Below are 18,346 nucleotides of genomic sequence, written 5' to 3' on the forward strand. Positions count from 1 at the left end.
TTCCCCAAGTCTCAGTGATAGGACTTTCTCTGAAAGGACACCAGGCCATGACCAAAGACCACCTCTTCATTTTCCTGTTGGGCCTTGCAGCCCAGCCTGGAGGGAGTTTCCCAAGGCAACCAGGGCTTCCCTGGTGACCAAAACGCTGTGAGGGGATAAGCTGTCTTCCCCTGGGCCTTTCTCCCCTCAGCCGGCATCCCAGGCACCTCTCCCAGTTTGGAAAGCAGATTATTTATGGTTTATTTTTGACACCAGATCATCGCTGCCCAAGTTTCATCAATTTGTCACTGTTTTTATTGTCAGCAATTGCCCATAACTGGAGCACATTTAAAATGTCATTGATCTTGGTATTACAGTGTCATAATCTGACAGTAATAGGTGTAGCCAGCTCAGGAAGCCCAGGCCCTGAGATTGATGGCGTTCAGCACACCAATTATATTCTGTCCATCTAAGTGATAAAAGAGTACGTAGGAGGCATTCAATAGATAAATTAGATATCGCTCCCAATTATGTCCCTTTATTTTATGGAGTCATATGTTCCCCTTAGAACTTTTTTTCTTCATTTGGCTTGTAAAGGGAGCATGGCTTGACCCCAAAGATGAGGGTTGCTCCCCTGCCTGTCCCACCTTAGGCTTCACCCTGGTCCCTCTCTCCCTTCTAGAAGTCTCTCACAAGGGCTCTCCCTGAACTCACCCAGGAGGCACGTGGCAGGCAGTGAGCAGGCACAGGAAGGAGGTGGAGTGGCCCCAGTGTCTGGGGAAGGTTGGATTGGGCTTTTGGGAAGGACTTAAGAGGTTGGATAGCGCCCCTCGTGGATGTGACCCTGGCCAGTAAGAGATGGGGTGAGGAGCCGTTATGTGGGTTACCATCCTCCAGGCCCAGACGGGCAGAGCCTTCCACTTAGGACAACTAGTGAGTTGCTACAGCTGGGGGCGAGGACGATCAGATGGTCAGGGAGCTTTCAGTCCTCCGGAAGTGAATGCATCCATCCCTCTGTCTCCATGCTAACCCAAGTTGAGCCAATTAAAATCTTTCCTCAGCAGAAGCCCTAGAGCCGCCTACATCTCCGCTCCAGGCCAGACTCCTTCCTCAGCTTGACTCCAGGCACTATGCTGTGCAGGGGAGAGCAACCTGCCTGAGAACAAGCCCCACGAGTGGCTCCCTTCCGAGAGGAAGCTCCTGGCCAGAGAGGAGAGACAGGGAACACAGGGCCCTGACTTCTAAACCCTTTCAAGTCTGAGGACAGCTTTGACCCAATTGCCAGACCCCTGTTCCCCAAACTCCACATCCTCCCCCAAAGCCAAAATGACACACACCAGAGGCCAGGCATCAGGTGGTAAGCAGTGTTCCAGTTCCGTTTATTGAGCTTTGCAAGAGGACGCGTCCACGGGCTGGGCCGCTCTCGCAGCCTGTTGCCGTCGAAGCTGTTGTAAATAATCCTGGCACTAAGTGCCCTGTTACACTGAGGGGAAGTGGTTCTTATGGTGTGAAACCTGAGAATATGGGTCAGGGGAGGAGGGCTGATGGGGGGCAGGGGAGAGAGATGGGGAGCCATCACCCTGAGGCTCCTCAAGTACCCCCGCCCCCGAGCTGGTGATAGATGAATTTCTGGAGCAGCGGAGGGCATTTCAAGTGAAATGTTTATAGGAAACCAGTGTGATTTAAACAGCGTCTTGGCGGATAAACACCAGCCGGATGGGGGGAGAGGGCAAGGCGAGGGGTAGAGGAATCAAAGGCCTGGAGGCCCCCAGTGTTAAGTAGCTGTCTGAAGCGTTGTTCAAACACACACACCAGCTTTGGTCTTAACATGTTTTTAAGAGCTGGTTATGATTTCCTTGAGGGCAGCTCAGATGAAGACTAGAGCAGAGCCCCCCAGCTGAGTGCCTTCAATAACTGTCCATCACACCCTCTTTAAAGACAGCAGCCTCCTCCCGTTAGCTCTGGAAGCCAGTGAGGCGACCGGGGACTGCTGCTAGGCTGCCCTGCACTCAGCCTGCCCCTAGGCAGCCCTGGGCTGTCTGCCTCTCGAGGGGGGGCCCTACCCTGAGTGCTGGGGCAGGTCCTGGGACAGGACTGGAGCCCCACCCTCAGGAAGCCCTCAGTCCTTAAAAAAAAAAAAAGAAAACACACAACCTAGAAAAAAAGAGAGAATGTGAAGAGAGCAAAGGGACAGAAGCCAAGGAAGCTCTAGAGAAGGGTCACCGAATCCAGAATCCAGGTCCTTGTCCCCATGTCTGCGGCTACCTGGTCTGAGCCACTTGCCTCTCAGGGGCACTTGTGCAATAACTTTTCCACAAGTGTCCCTGTGTTTTCCCTTGCCCCGTACAAACCATTCCCAATACAAAAGGCAGAAGGACCATTTGAAGCTTAAGTCCTGGCATGTCTTTCCTCCCTGCTTCACTCAGAGTGAATGGAGATCAGAGTCCTTAGGATATTGTATAAGGCCCTGCACCATCCAGCCCCGTATTGCCTGTGTCATCCTCTCCCACTCTCTTTGCTCACTCCACTCCAGTCATACCGGCCTCCAGGCTCCACACACTTGCCAGACATGCACCTGTCCCAAGGCTTTTGCACCAGCCATTCCTTGCACTTGGAATAATCTTCCCCAAAATATCCGTGGGGCTTGTTTACCCCTTCACCTCTAAGTCTTCCTTCAAATTCTATACTCTCAATGGGACCTTGTGGACTGACATACTTAAAATTGCAGGCATCTCAGGGCGCCTGGGCGGCTCAATCGGTTAAGTGACTGGCTCTTGGTTTCAGCTCAGGTCATAATCTCTGGGTCTGGAAATTGACCTCACCCACCCACCGCAACAAGTTGGGCTCCACGCTCAGCGGGGGGTCTGCTTGCCTTCTCCTTCTCCCTCTGCCCCTTCCCTTAGCTCGCACACAAACAATTTCTCCCTAAAATAAATAAACTTTTAATAAATAAATAAGGAAATAAATAAGATTGCAGACTTCTCCACCATTCCAAGCCCTCTTTCCCTGATCTGTTTTTTTCTATAAGCCTTATCACCTTCTAATATGCAGTATAGTTTACTTATTCAATAAATATATTGTTTATTATCTGTCTCTCTCTGCTAAAATGCAAACTTCTCATAGACAGGGGTCTTTCTCTGTTTTGTTCACTGATGCATCCCAAGAGCTTGGAATAGTGCTCAATAATAATTGCTTAATGAGTAAATGCAAGGAATGAGGTTAACCTTTGGAGTCTGGAGAGGAGGACAGGGGGAGGCCATCCCAGGCATGGAGTTAACTTGTGCCTGATTTCACTATAGGTCATATAGGTCACGGGTGAGGACCTGGGAGTCAAAGTGACGGGCCCAAGTGCAAGATTGGGTTAGAGCATCAGCAAAAGTTGGGAGATTCTGTTGCCCTAGGGACAGGCCTGGATTTACCCCTCTGAAGCTGGTAGAAGACTTGGCTTTCATCTCCATGGCCAAAGTGTACTTGAGGCTAATAACACCAAGGGAATGAGTCAGACAAGCATGAGGGGGTTGGAAATGAGGGCTGCACCAGGAATTCAGAGCCTTCAAGGTGGGGAGGGAGGTGGGGAAGGGAGGGAACCAAGTCCACTACCTCAGAGGGCAGAACAAAAAATCCTGGGCTGCACCCAAAGTAGAAGGGATTGGAGATAGGCATCAAGAAAGACTTCCCAATGGTGCAACAGGTAGTAGAGGGAAGGTGTGGAGCCTTGGGAGCTGGAGATCCTCCAGCGGGGTGAAGGGTGGTGGCAGTGGTAGACACTGACAATATTTGGCACTCCAGAGCCCCACCGGTCCAGGTGTGTCCCTTTACCACTTCTCCCCAAAACCTCAGTGCTCAACTCAGCTTCGTGGTGCCTTCAGGGGACAAGCTGGGAGAAGGAGAAAATACATTTGAGTCAGATATGAGACTGTGGCTAGTGCGGTCCTTTTTTTTTTTTTTTTTTTTTTTAAAGATTTTATTTATTTATTTGACAGAGAGAGGGAGATCACAAGTAGGCAGAGAGGCAGGCAGAGAGAGAGGGGGAAGCAGGCTCCCTGCTGACCAGAGAGCCCATTGCGGGCCTCGATCCTAGGATCCTGGGATCATGACCTGAGCCGAAGGCAGAGGCTTTAACCCACTGAGCCACCCAGGTGCCCCGGTTAGTGCAACTCTAATGAAGAGAGGACCCAGGTGGCCTGGGAGTCCTGAGGACAGGAGGGAGACTTACTTGTCACCGTACAACTTTTGGTGCCTTTTGAGTTTTCAACCATGTACATGTATTTCCTATTCAAAAAACATAAAATAAATGAAATCAGACAAAACCGACAACAATAACAACAACAAAGAATAGGTCCAGGGAAGTGGGACCCCAAAGCCTGCATTTGCTACCCTGAGGACAATGACTCAGCCCTTCTGGCCCATGTGCAGCCTCCTTATCTGTATCTTCATTCTCTAGAGGTTCAGAGAAGGGTGTGGCTGGTCTGATGTCACACAGCATTTAGGGGCTAGTAAATATCTGGGGTGAGGTGTCCAGACTCTCGGAGTTGGCTGTCTCTCCTGGTCTTTCAGCAATCTGTTCTCCCCCTTGACCTGTCCATGTTATTTGCAGACCTGTGTATATGCTACAAATCACCCTTCAAAGAGGCATCGTAAAATGTGCACGGTCTTAAATGTCATCTTTCTCAGAGCGTCTCGTCTTTATGGAGTTCTCCTCTGTCCACCCCACCTGCCCCCATGTATATCTAATAGTTTATTCCCTCCCTTCCTGCCTTGCCACCTCCATCGACCACCAAAGAGGCTCTCCCCTGCAATTTGGTCCTGTCCCTGACAAGACATGTGACCTTGAGCAAGTCATTGAACCTTTCAGTGCCTCTGTTTCTTCATCTATAATCGAGGATCGTGACCTTCCTCCCACGGCTCTTCATTCATCCATTTGTACAACAAGCATGTATTCTGTGCCAACGCCGAACCCCGCACAAAGGATCACATGAGAAAATGTACGTGGAATTAGTACGGAGACACAGAGAGTTATTGCCAAGGCCTCCTTCCTTGGATGCTTTGCTGGGCTGGGCGCTCCACCCCCTCATCTACATGCCCTTGGAAGAATTTCTTGTCTACTCCCAACCTCTCAGCTCCCAGCCCTGCTCCTGACATCTTCCTCTGGATAAAGTGTCAGTGGCTGCGGAGAGAGCCAGGCTTTTCCACTAGACTAGATCCTGAGGGCATGGCTTGGCCTGCATGAAGGAGTAATGCTGAAATTTGTCTGTGGGTCTTTGATCTGGAAGTTCAGGAGTGTCTTGCCCTCTAGGGGCCCTATCCCTGAGAATCTGCTCATGTCCTGCTCTGCTCACGTCTCTCCCTTCTCCAGCCCACACCACTCTGGGGACTGGCACAGAGGCTAAGATTCTGGGATTGGAAACTCCCATTTTCTTTCTTATAAATACAACCTGGGCTGTGTATGAAAGCTGGTCCCCTTTTTTTTTTTTTTTAATATATTTATTTATTTGAGAGAGAGTGGGTGGGAGGGACAGAGAGAGAGGGAGAAAGAATCAAAAGCAGACTCCATGCTGAGCGTGGAGCCCAAGGTGGGACTCTCGTGACCCCGACAGCACACCCTGAGCCGAAACCAAGAGCTGGACACTTACCCAACTGTGTCTTCCAGGCACCCCTGCTCCCTTTGTCAAAACAACCACCACAACCTCAGAGTATATAGGAGTTTGTTTCAGATAGAGGAAAGAGAAGTTTCCAGAGCCCTTGGAGGAAGGTTGTCCCTACTCCCTGCCTGGCTACTGAGAACTGGGCGAGAATCACTGCGAGAGAGGGATTTTTGTGGAAAAGATGCATTGTTTCTGCTTTGGTCATGACAAAATCCCAAGTCAAGTCAAAGGGATGATGATGGACAAAGGGATGATGAATAGGTCCTTCCTTGGGGAAGGAGGGAACAAGTTTGGATATAAGGAGGCACTTTCTGTGTCAGGGAACAGGCTTAAGGAGAGAGCTTGTGGGAGATTAGAGGGAACCACTCAGTTCTTCCAGAGGTAGGAGGAAGGAGAAAGGAGATGGTCCAGGGTGGCAAAGGATGTGGGGACTCCATGATGCTGGCAGGGACTGGGGGAAGCCAGGGAGGTGTCAATTCATCTGTGTCTAGACCACAAACCCTCTGGGTGATGACAAAGTTCTCTGAAACTGCTCGCATGAGTGGCACAAAGCCTCTCATAGGGCACTAGAGAATCTGACAGAAGAGGACAAGTCCTTCCCTAGAAGATGGTGTCAGCTGTATTCTCCTGGTATCCTCAGGAAGGACAGCTGCTTTAGAGTGGCAACAAAAGGATGACTCCAGGCTGTGGAACATGGAAGCGCTTCGTGTACAGACCTCCCTCCCGCCTACCAGCTTGCTTCGATCTCACTGTGGTGGTGCGGTGGTGCATGGGGTTGCCCATCCCCGGAAGACTAATGAGCTGGCGATAAAGGCCTGGCTTTCAGGTCTAGCCTGTGGCCCATGGGAGGCAGAACAAGGTGGCCAAACTTCCAAGCACCTGTCTCAGCTCCGGGGGAGTACTGTGGAAAGTAAAGGATGGGGTTCTTCTATGGAGCGGCCACATGGCAGGAAGGAAGCAGAACAGCAAAGAGCAAGGGGGGCTGAGTGGCCAGAAGAAGTGGGGCTCCCAGAACCCCTCCTGAACTCCTCTGGGTGCTCAGAACCTGCTCTCAGCCCAGGAAAGATTGCAGCTTCTAGAGGGCAGGAACAGGTCTCCCATCTATGTAGGCAGCCCCAATCCTAGCACAGAGCAGATATTCAATGCCCAAGCCTTGACTGAATGAGTGAGCCATTCAGCCCAGCCAGCCTGCAGCAGCTGGAGTGGGTCTTAGATAAGGGCTTCCCCTGCCTGGGCCTCAGTTTCTCCCAGTGTTAAGTGAAGGGGCTGTAATAGCTTATCTCTAAGCTTCCCTCCAACCCGTTTGGTTGTTCTCCTTTGTTCCTTCCAAATTATCTCCTCCTGCACCGCTTCTTTTCTCCCCAGTCCTCCCCCAAGCCCCTCTCTCCCCAGCAGCCCCGTTCTCTGCACTCCCTGTTCAGCACCCCCTAACCCCACCCTGTGCCAGCCAGTTTGCTCCTGTTTCCCCCTTCGCAGGTGTTTCTCTTTCTGCTTCTGGCCGTTCCTCCCTGCACACCCCCCACCCCCAGTCTCACCGGGGCCCCCTCGCTGGAGCCTGTGGGTTTGGGTTTCCCACCCCGCCGCTCACCGGACCTAGCGCGCGCCTCCACGTCCTTGGATGCCAGGGCGGGATCTGGGAGGAGGGGAGCGTTCCAGAGCAGCCCCAGGCCTGCCCAGGTCCCCCGCCCCACGGTGGTGCCGCAGCGCGCCCTCGCCCCTCGCTAATGCGATCTGGAGAGACCCCGGCGGGCGGCGGGCAGTCTGGGCCGAGCGTTCTGGGCGGCGCTGATGGATGGTCCCCTGACAGTAATCGCGGAATGAGGACGCGCTGGCGACGCTCTCGCCTGAGGCCCCCTGTTTGGCGAGCCCGGGAGTCCCTCCCTCCGTAGCGCTGCCCCCAGCACAGCCGGCTCTGGGGAAGCCTGAGGCCTCGGGGTCAAGACTGAGGTGGGGGCTTTCCCTGCCCTATCTCCCTCGGAGACCTCGGCTTCTGTTCTAGAATCATCCTTGGATCCTACACTGCAACTGTGATTCCGAACAAGCTACTCGCTCATATCCTTGAACCTCAGTTTCCCCTTCTGCATAATGGTAAATAATGTTCTATCCGCGGATGGAGAGTGTTAGCAGGGAAGGCGGAAATAACTGAGGGTTAATTATCCTCGCGCTCACCTTGAGATTGATTTTATTTATAGTTCACAGTGCTCGGAATAATCCGGGCCAAGGTACCAAGCTGAATGACAGCTGGGTGGCTATCCAGATACATAATATATGTTTCCGCATGGATGCGTGTCATAATGTTTTGGGGTGTCTAAGAAATATATCTGAATGTGAGAGATGGCAATGTTAGCCTTGCTTAGTCCTCTTTAAAGAGAGTCACCAGGGAGGTGACTTCCTCCAGCAGGACTCCTCCTCCATCCTACTGAGGCCCGCCCAGCCGCCTAAGCCTCATTCCCCATCTGGTCTTGGGATCCCCTTCAATCCCGGGCTAGCCTGACTCAGGGTTGTGAGGAGAGGATCCTTCTTGGGGAAATGTTCTTGAACAATTTCCCAACCCCCTCACACTATGTGTCTCCTTCCAGGGGACACATAGTTCTAAGGCTCCTCTAGTCCTCTTCTGCCCCAAGGGAACCCCTTTGGGCGCTGGCCTTGCAAAGGGGCCAGGGGCAAGGATCCAGAAGCAATTACCATTCTGAGAGCACACCCAGACGCCTCCTCACTCCCTTTTAACCTTTCTCTCTCGTCAGAGGCCAAATTGAGTTAGTCCTGAGTTTTGATTTAATTCCCCAAATGGAGTCATAATCTGTTTAGTGTCCTTTTTCCCAAGTCCTGGGTACCGAAGTGTGGGGGTGGGGGAAGGGGGAGTTAATGAGAGAGTTGCTCTGTGGCCTGTGGAGAACCCTCACACACACTTAGCCTCCCAACACCACCAAAGGCTGGGAGCCACCACCATGGCCCTGGGAGTCACTGGTGGTGTAATGGTGATGGTGATGACGATGGCAGGATGACGGGGATGCTGACTAATGTTTACTGGGCGCCTACCGTGTGCCAGTACTGAGCCAGGCCCTGTACGTGCACTTCTCACTGTGACCTTCCAGGTAAGTACCCTGAATATTTCCAATTTACAGATGTAGAAACTGAGACTTCAGTTAATTGAAGTAGCTTATGCTGCATCTACAGCTAGATGGGAAATGGCAGAGCCCAACCAGAAGACTACACGGCGTGTGCTCTTCAGCACTTAGCCCCTGGGAAGATACTGAGAGGTTTCACAGGTCCCAGCCCCACATGTGCATAACACAACAATAAATGGTGATAATAATATACTCCTTTCAGAGGGCTCTTCTGAATGAGATAGGCGTTTGTCATATTCACAGTAGCGTCCCATTGCTTAGGTGCCCTAAACACAGGTGGAACAGGGCATGGGAAGGGGTACAAGGCAATGGGGAGACTATTTATTACAAATTGTTCCCACTGATAATAATAGTTAGCGTGCACGGGAGAATGTGCTGGCACAGGCAACCCTACAAGGAAAAGATGGCCATGCCTATTTCACAGATGAGGAAACTGAGTTTCAGAAAATTAAATAAATTTGTCTTAAGCCAACCAGTTAATAAATGGCAGAACAGCACTTATATTCAAACAGTGGGCCCTTGGAGTCCAAAGTCTGTTGCTCCCAGTGGCCCTGGGGTCACCAGAGCCTGGCCTCTCCTGGGGGAGGTCAGGACTGAGGCCAACAGGCCCACATCACACCCTCAACCACCTGGGACCCAATTTTCTCCAGGTGAGCAATGTTTCCTTAAAGGAACAGGAGGAAAGTAAATAAAGCAGCAGCTGAGACAGTCTCTCCCTCCCCAAAGCCTATGTGGGCCTCCCTTCCCTCCCTCTCCTCACTCCCCTGTTTCTTCTGTGCTCAAGTTTGTGGCCATTAAATAGAAGAGGAGAAAGTTTGAACCAGGCATGAAATATTTATCAGTTAATTACAATATGCAGATTCTGTTTCTGGGGGTGATTTATCTTTTTGGAAATATAGGAAAAGATCCAGGAAACTTGTATCCTAATTGCTTGGCCTATTATTGTAGCAACCAGGTAGAAATTCCATTTACTATGTAACTACAAATTTCCCTACCAGCTGCCTTGGCCGCTGTCACTGGTGGTCTGGGACCATACGCTGTTCTGAAGAGAAAGGGGCCCCTGAGAGGTCCTGTCCAATTCCCTATTTCCTCTTGGGGTGGCCCCTTTCCAAATCCTAGCAATGGTAAGAAGTGGAAAAGATGAGTCTCTAAAATTCTGAGGGGTCCAGAGAAGCCCATCCTAAATGACACTCTCCCCCAGTGAAGCCAGGTAGGCAAGGGCTGAGGAAGTGCCCACAACACAAAGCAGTTCCAGGCCTTGCATCCTTCCCTTCCTGCTCTTTGCTGATGCACAAAGCAAGGGCGAAGTAGTGGCCTCTCACCTCCATATCACCTCCTCCGGCCCGTACTTCAACTTCAGGCTCCCCTGAGTTTTTACAAGTCGATGCCTGAGCACCACTCCAGACCAACCAAATTAGGACTTCTGGAGGTAGAATCCAGGCATCAGTGTTTTTTTTTTCAAGCTCTTCAGAGGGTTCCAATGTGCAGCAAAAGATGAGACACCCCCCTCAAGGGCTAACAGAAGATGGCTGCCTGGGGAAGGGGCCCTGCTTATCTGCAAGGCTATGTAACTTTTATCCCTCCCTTTCAGGTGGTGGAGGGGCCAATTCCTTCACTTTTATTGGAAACTGAAGAGCATCCTTTATTCTCCTTTACAAGAAGCCTCTAATATTAATAGCTACCATTTATCAAGCCCCTGCTGAATGCTCGGATCTATGCAAATAAAATTTAATCTGATCTACACAACAACTCTATAAGGTCAGTCGGTATGTCCATTTTATGGATGGCTCAGAGAGGTTAAGTAATCTGCTTAAGGTTGTACGGACTAGCAGGTGACAGATCCTGGGATTTGAATCCCAAGCCTGTGGTTTTAACCACTGGGCTACTCGGCCTCTCAGCTTCTCCAAGCTGGAAGGGAAGTGCTCATATGGGAAGGGCCTAAGGAAGTTCTTGGGCAGGGGAAGGACAAGAGAAATAAGGAGAAGGACACATGTGGATGGAACAGGGAGGAAAGAGAATGGTGGGTGGGAGAGACGGCGGAGGGATGTGGGGATGCCATGAGCTACCGGGAGGAGGGTGTGGGGAGGGAATGGGCAGTGGCAGGGGCAAAAGCTGGGGAACGGGGTTCAAGAGTGGGAGCTGGCAGTCAGAAGGTTGGGGAAGGTGAGCAGTGCCCACCAAGGACTGGGTAGCTGGAGAGGGGGAGGGACCTTGCGTCGGAGGAGGGGTCTTTGTGAGGCACTCCACAGTGAGGAAAGCCCACCATGAATACTAAGGGCAAGAAGAAGAGAAAGGGCCAGAGGGGGCTGGGTGATGTTTAGCTGCTGGGGTGATTAATGGGGGTGAACGGAGGGTGAAACTCAAACCCTTCGAACGGAGATGGTGGGGAATGGTTGTCCAAGAACAACAGCTTACTGTTTCATGGAGAAAGCCAATGTCCAGAGGAGGGGCGGGTGGGGAGGTCACCAGGCACAGTTGCTCCTTCCCTTTTTCCCAAGGTCTCTTTATTTGCCATCAAACAGTAAATTAAAATATGCTCGCCAACTCCAGGGGACTCTCTAGATGGGCTTCCTACCTGCCTTCTGGCTTGTGGGAGCACAAGGGTGCTGGAGTGACTGGAGGAGGGTGCGGAGGTTTGGGATGGCAGCTGAGAAGTCTCCATGGACTGCGCCACTGGGACAGGAAGTGGCCATGTGCTGGCGGGGCCAATGGTTCCCTCTGGACCAGACAGGCACTGAGAGAAGCATGGGAGTTGGGTCCCCAAATGTCCTATGAAAGGTGGCGGTGTTCCTAGAGCAAAATTCTTAGAGTGGAAAAAAAAAAATTCTTAGAGTGGTCCTGGCCTCAGGGAGGGGGGAAGGGCTTTATTTCCATGAGGCAGAGTTGCGGGAAGTGGGGAGAGGGCCCTGGACTGGGGTGTTGATCTGGGTTTGAGGAATAGTAGGGGAAGTAAGAGGTTTGAACCCCGTCCCTCGGTTTTCTACTTCCGTCTCTCTAGATGCAGCTGTGGGAGCTGACCCTGGTCAGGTCCCCATCAGCATTTTCAGAGGGCAGGGAAGGAGGGAAGAGGGGATGAAGAGAATGTCTCAGTGCAGAGGGAGGTGAGCTGCAGGCAGGGATTCAGATGGAAATTATCTCACAGGATACAATTTTCTCCCTCTCTACGCCCTTACAGATGTGAAACAACTGGCAGATCCCATTTCCCCGCCCCCAAATATCCCAGAGTGTGGTATATCTCGAAGGGGAGTGGGGTGGGGGGAAAGGGAGGTCATGTACTGGGGTGGGGGGTCTCCAGAGGGCTGAGGGAGACCAGCATCTCCTACGGCAGGGGAAGGCAGAGGGCCCACCCCTGATGCCACATCACTTGGGTTCTTGCCCCTGGGAGTCCTGCCAAGAGGCCTGAACTGCTGTCTCCTCCCAGACTTGGCCAAGCTGCTTCCCTGGCTGGAGTCTCATCAGCAGTCCTCACTCTACCTTTCTAGGAGCCAAGCCTGCAAAGCACTTTGAACTCTGGCATTAGTGGGAGGAGGTTTATTGAGTGAAGATACTCTGTGGGGGTACAGCATGACCTGACCAGTAGTGAGGCCACCCTTCCACATAGGGGCCGAGTTCAAGGGCTGCTTTCCAGGCCTCAGTTTGCTTTTTCTGAGGGCAGGGGCTAACAGAGGCTACCCTGTGCTTCACAGAGGAGAAGGAAATAAATGAGCCCACTAGAGAGCAATGGTCACAATCAACAGTCTTAATTATGAATTAATAATTCATAATTACCCCAGACTTGCAGATAAGCACAAGCCCGCTGAAATTATTTCCCAGGGAGGAATTCAGCTAGAAGGGGTGGGAAGGGGACTTCATTGCAGCTATTACTTCTAGAGGCCCTTAAGTTCATTCTTCTGCTTCCCAACCAGAACATGGAAGAGATTCATTAGTGTACTTGGCTGATTCCTTCGAACAGCTAACCCACACACACAGGGTTCTACACACAGGCCCACACTTCTCTGTTCTTCCTGAGGCCAGAGGGTCATCCCTGCCAAAGAGACCTCAGGACCTGGACTCTGGGTTTCTGGGGTCTTTGTTCCCTTCTGCCTGCTCAGCAGGGGGCCCCGTGGGAGGAGCTGGCACTGGGTGTCAGGGAGAGATGGGTGTCCCATCTTTCTGGTTCTTCTCCTTCTCCTTCCTCCATTCTTACAGGGATTGTCTAGGAGCCCTCATAGTGGTGGAAGGCCTTCCAACTCTAGGGGGGAAGGGAAACAGGGAGCACCGCTTCTAGTGGGGATGCCATTGGCTCAACAATCTGGATTTGAGGGGCTGACTAAACAGGGCTGAGCAGGCATGCCCATCACCAGACCCAGCTCTTTGTTGCTCTCCTCCCCAATGCCCACAAGCCCAAATTTCCACCTCAGTGGGATTTTTAAATATCTTAAAGGAACCTCAAAGAGCCACTCAGAGCTTCACAGCTCCAGGAGATCTCCTTTCTCTCGCTCAGGGAGAGATTCTTTTTCTTCCAAATACTTAATGTTGTAGACCACAAAGGGGCCTTATCTTCTGGCCACCGGGAGATCTTTGACCACCATCTCTGCTGTGGAACCACTTTCTTCGAAATACTAGAAGGAAGAAGGAGCAAGCGGCCAGTGGCCCAGGGGATCTAGCATTAGAAAGAGCTTCCAGTCCCAATTCTATGGCTTTCCCATCAGCCTTAGCAATTGCATCAAATCTGCATGTCAGGCGACAACTCAGGATGAAGGGCGTTGACAGTTGGGACTTAACCGCACTCTCTTCCAAACCTGTAGGTACCCGGGCGGGCGCACTTGAAAGCCTGCTACCAGGCTAGGGAGGGGGTCAGGGCAGCATTGCTGGTGGGCATCTACTCCCATGAACACATATCCACCCTTTCCTCCAAGCTCCTTCCCTGGCCCCACTTTTGCTCTCAAGAGGAGGACCAGTTAGCTGTGATCCAAATTATCCAGATAACTAACTGTGGAAGCACGGCTTACGTTTTTTCAGAATGCCACTCCTTTGACCTCCAGAGCTCATGAAATCCCTTCCCTAGCCTCTCCTATTCTCTACTTGGCTCCCCAACATACTCCCAAATCCTAGCTACGAAAAAATCCTAAATGTAGGGGGGACAAACTTTCCTGATCTACCATTTGCCTCCACCTGCAACTTCTGTCCCCTCCCCCCCCAAATTTTCTCTCTTCTGAGTCTCCGCTCTTAGCTTCTTAAAAAAAAAAAAAAAAAAAATCCGAAGAAGAAGGAATTTTCAATAGTCCCACTTGTCAAGCGAAGACCATCTTTTAACCTTCAACAGCAGCGAAAGCCGTGTGAACTCTCGGTGAACCAAGATTGAAGTCATAAATCACGCGTACAAAGGCGGCTGCGGAGGCTGGCGAGGGCTGCTGCACCTTTAACGCTTTCTGGGGCTGACAGGCGGCGGCCCAGCTAAAGTTCACAGTGCCCGGGGAGGGCCCGCCCCCGCTTCCCCTCCCCCGGCCCCCTGGCCCCCGCCCCCGGCCCGCCCGGCCCTGGCCCGCGCTACCCTCGCCCAGAGGCCCCGAGATGCTCTCGCGCAGGCGGGGTTGGGGGGGGGGCTTGCTCTCTCCCGCCGCCCGCACTCGGCTCTGCAGCTCCAGCCCCGCACCCCCTCCCCGCCCGGCTTGCTGTATTTAAATAGGCAACGGGATGCACATGGACACAATAATTTAGCTTGTCTCCGGCATTTTCTACAGGACCCCAAGAGATGGACCTTCCACTCTCCCTTTTCTCTTTAGAACTGGCATCTTTCATCTCTGTCTGTACGGGCCCAATTATACAGATCCTTAGGGTTCCAGTAGGATCTGAGTCGCTGGAACCCGGAACACCTGGCTGGAACATGCCATATAATTAGGATTTTCTTTTCCTTTTCCTTTTAACCTTTTCTTTCTTTTCCTTTTCTCCCCCTTTCTCTTAAAAACAAAAATCTTTTGTCTTAAATGTTATGTATTTGTGTATTTATCAGAGGGCTAGAATGAACCTCCTCGACCGGCGGGATAGGGAGGGTGGAAAAAAGGCCCAGCTTTTAGCCCTCTGCAGAAGTCTCCAGGCTTTCCGCGCCCATCGGCCTCGCTTCCTTTCCTTGGCCTTCGGGATCCTCCTCCTCGGATCGTTTGTATTTTTTTTCCTCCCCCCGTCGTCTCCTCTTTGGCTTAATTAAAGTTTAGCGACTCCGCTTGCCTTTTCTCTCCTTTTTATTCGAAAGCGGAAACCAGACGGCCCAAGCGGAAACCAGCACAGTCCCGTCCTGCCGCCAGCGAGGCCTTCCCCCTCGCCCGCCTCCCTCCGCCGCCGGCCTCCGGGACCCGTCTCCCCGCACCATCCCGCAGGTGTGCGGCCTCTGGCGGGGGGGGGGGGGGGGGGATCTGAAGGACCCCGGCGGAGGTAGAGGTGTCTCCTCTTCCCCCAAACCCATCCTCAGACTTGCTCCAGAAAGTTTGGAGGGTGGGTACACCCTGACTCAGGCAACCCGCTCCCCCAAACCCATGGCTGACTAATATGATATGACAAAAGCCGGTGATGGATTTGGTATATGTTAATTCACAATGCCCTTTCCTCCAGAATTTAACTATAAGTTAATACACACCGGAAACCACGCGCATACACGCTCCTCGTTAATGGGCTTAGGTATTAGCGAGCCCTAACGATGCATACAAATGTGTTCTGCGCTCTGTAGGCCCCTCAAGATTTATGGGCCTTGAGCTCTCTGAAGCTGTAAACAAGGAGAAAAAAAAGAGAAAGGAGAGAGAGACTGGGGGAAAGAGACAGAGGCCTGACTCACCCCTCCAGATTGTGGGAGAGAAGGGATCTTTGCAAGTGGGTTCCTAAGTCTTTTGCTTTCCTTACAAGCTCGGGGTGTGTGGTTTGGGGCATTGGGCTGGGGCTGGGGTGGGGGTTGCGCCTGGACGCTGGTGTGCGTGGGCAGTGTGCTGTTTGCGAGCTGGGTTGGGGGAAAAGCTTCCTATGAACTGCTGTGCGGGGCCCGCATCTAGCAGGCACCCGTGGGCAAGTATCTGCGGGTGTGCACACTGTGCTAGGTGTGCGTGTGTGTGTGCGTGTGTGCGCGCGCGCGCCTGTGTGCCTGTGTGACAAGCAGGCCTCCCTCTGGGCCTGGTGGCTGTCCCCTGAACCCTGCGAACAAATCTCTAACAACAATCATAATAACAATAAATAATAAATAACAATAAAACGGTAGTTAACAGTCCCTCCCTAGCAGGATAACAATAAAATGCAAGAGGAGATATTTTGAGGAGGGGCCGGGGAAGGAGTCGGGATCACAGCATCCGAGGGGAAGACAAGGGAGGAAGGAAGGAAGTTAGCTTTTTCCTAAGCCCTTGGAGGGCTGGATTTAGGAACCCCCTCTCCAGACAAGGTCCTCCGGCCGAGGAGGAGAGGGAGAGCCCCCGGAGGCCGCTCTTTCCTGCTTCGTTTTCTCCGGCTTTTGCTTTGTGCGATCGGGGGAGGGATCCCACATTATGGGGGTGAATTGTGGCTTTGGGGAGCCTCTGGAGCCCTTGTTTTAAAGAGGAGGGCAAGCAAAGAGGGTCACGGTGAGGGGGAGGAGGGGGGGGGCAGATGAGGCGATGGCCAGAACCAGGGTCCTAAACACTCGGGCAACAGAAGTGCCCGGGGAGGACGTGCCGCCGGGTATGGACGGAAGCAGAAAAACATTTATGGCCGCCCGAGAGTGGGGAGAGCAGGGCCGGGGTTTCCGGTAGGCCCAGGGAAAGTTCCCTTTCTAGGGGCTTTTCAAACCACACAAACAAAAACAACAACAACAACAACAAAAAGAAAAGAAGAAGGAGGAGGAGGAGGAAGGATTTGAGGCGCGCTGAATTTTCCTTCGCGGGCTTGGAGCGAGCGGATTGCCATAAAGGAAGCGAAGACCACGATCCCGGATTCTTCCACGTCCACCTCATTTTCTCCAGGTACAATTTTCTGATAATCGTATTAATGTATTTATTGTGGCTGGGGTGAGGGAGAGGCAGATTCGTAGGGATAGGACACTCGCCAAAGAGAAAGCCTCCCCACAGTTTCGGGTCTAACGAAATACCCCCCTTTAAAAACAATTGTACTGAAAGAAAAAGAAAAAAGAAAGGAAAGAAAGAAAGAAATCCAAGAATAAATATAAAAACACAAATTAGCCAACTTTTTAAAAGGAAAAGAAAAGAGGGGGGGAATGACCATAACCAACAAGCGTGAGAACTTTTAAAAGATTTAAGTCACGAACCTTTTCAGAGGTTTTGATTCTTTTCAACAGCCGGTGACCCATCTGGTCTGAAAGGGACGGAGACCTACACTTTCCACTGAGTCACTTCTTTAAGACCGGAGCACACACAAAGATTCAAAAGGGAACCCGGGGCGGCCTTGCATTTGAACACCACACGAGGAGGGGGAACACTGTAATAACCAGTTGGACAAAATACTAATAAAATGAAACACACCCGGGTCGGAGCACTTGAGCGCAGGGTGAGCGGACATAGCCCAGATCCTGGGTTCCAGGCGGCCGCCGGTGCGAGGCGGCTGCTCTGGGCAATGAGTTGCCAGAGAGGCCGGGGCTAAATCTCGGCCTCCCCAGCCCGCCCACCCGCAGTCCCCTTCTCCTGGGCCGGCCTCCGTGCCCCTCTTGCCCTTGCCACACTCAGATGCCTGGTCGGGCTTCCCTGGTGCAAGGATTGGGGGCCTAAGAAGGGGCAAAGTGACTCAAGCCAGACTCTCCATTTTTCTCCCTTAGGCCTCTCCATTTGCCGGATCTCTCAACCACCGGGAGACTAACACAATGGGGGCTCCTGGACTGCCCCCCAGCCACTCCTGGATGGTTTCCCAAAGCCTAGCTACCTCCAACCCTCCTTGTGTGTTGGGGTAGGGAATAGCTGTACCCAGACACCTCTGCACCCTGTCATATGTAAAGCGTGCTCACTTGAAGAATATCTTGAAGAAGAAGGAGAAGAAGGAGGAGGAGAAGGCAGGCCAGCTTAGAGCTGTGTTTACTTCTAGTTCTACTGATCCGTTCTCATCTGGAGACTTTATTTATAACCCCCACTATAACTCTCTCTGTTTGGAGGCACTGGTGGTTCTATTGACAGACTGATGTCTAGAAAATATTGCTCTATCTCTAACCATCCCTAAATGTGCTGTGCTTGTATTTACAGATTTATGCTGGAGGAAAATATAATTATTTCCATTGTATTTGTGCATATACAATAGTTACAGAAGCAGATTTATATATGAGGAGATATACGACTCTCTTATAGCCATCCAGTTTTATGGACATTTGATATCCTGACAGATTTATATCTCTGAGCAGCTATATAGATAAATGTATATGGTTGGAATTATGGATCAGGAGATATATACTTATTGATTGTGATATAGAGTAGTTAGAACATTCACTCAGAGCCATATATGGATATGGAGATAGTTCTATATTATTATCACTATATATAGGCATATCTATTTATAACTACATAGTTATAAAAATAGACATAAGTAATTACAGTCCTATATGTACATGCTGCTATCTCTCTGTAGAGTTATAGACACTTGGCGAATATAACTCCGAGGAGA

The 18,346-nt window shown here is 51.5% G+C and overlaps 1 long non-coding RNA gene across 1 annotated transcript; it reads left to right on the plus strand.

The window, feature by feature from the left end:
- Positions 1–14,948: 14,948 nt before the first annotated feature.
- On the plus strand, positions 14,949–17,968 carry LOC131838668 (uncharacterized). The gene is made up of 2 exons (XR_009356670.1): positions 14,949–16,707; positions 17,514–17,968. It is a non-coding gene; the product is annotated as an uncharacterized LOC131838668 (long non-coding RNA).
- Positions 17,969–18,346: the final 378 nt, after the last annotated feature.

Source organism: Mustela lutreola, chromosome 8 (genome assembly GCF_030435805.1).
Source record: "Mustela lutreola isolate mMusLut2 chromosome 8, mMusLut2.pri, whole genome shotgun sequence".
NCBI lineage: Eukaryota > Metazoa > Chordata > Mammalia > Carnivora > Mustelidae > Mustela > Mustela lutreola.